The sequence below is a fragment of the Dreissena polymorpha genome, chromosome 8 (genome assembly GCF_020536995.1).
Source record: "Dreissena polymorpha isolate Duluth1 chromosome 8, UMN_Dpol_1.0, whole genome shotgun sequence".
Taxonomy (NCBI): domain Eukaryota; kingdom Metazoa; phylum Mollusca; class Bivalvia; order Myida; family Dreissenidae; genus Dreissena; species Dreissena polymorpha.
The window spans coordinates 3,767,046-3,767,672 of NC_068362.1; positions in this window are offsets into that span (position 1 = coordinate 3,767,046).

Here is a 627-nt window from a genome sequence, read left to right on the forward strand (position 1 = left end):
GATCAATGAAAGCGACATAGATATTGCACACAGGCTGGGTAAATTCAAACAGGGGGGAAAACAGACCTGTAATTATTAACGATGACTTGACCAAATTAAATGCGGAAGTGCTTTCCTCGGCGCGACTTAAGGATCCTCAGAACGTAGTAAGGTTTGTATTTTGTTTTTCTCTTTTTCCTCTTTGTGTGGCGCTTGTGGCTTTACTGCGTTGGAAGTTGAGCCCAAAATTGGACTCTTTTCTTGGAGCTTTTTCTTCGGTGAGCAACACATATGGAAGAAATGCTCAATAGCCAATATCAAGAACAGGCCAACACATAAAAGTAGTTCAGTTAAAGGGTATTCAGTATGATAATTGTAGTGTTCAAGCGCATTTTCCATAGCCTCGCGCGCTTCCGGCAAAAGATTCAAAAGTGATACGCCAAAAAATACTCCGCCTGAAAAGCAGTTCATCAGACTGACTGTGCGTTTTAGCTTACCGGAATTTTCAAATTTATTAATCAGACACTTGACCATCAAAATCGACAAAGTTCCACTTAAAATGGATAATCCAAACAAAATAAACAAACTTGCAATCTTGCTGGAATCCATGGCTATCGCCCGATTTCAAGAGATGTTGTTTATCCACAA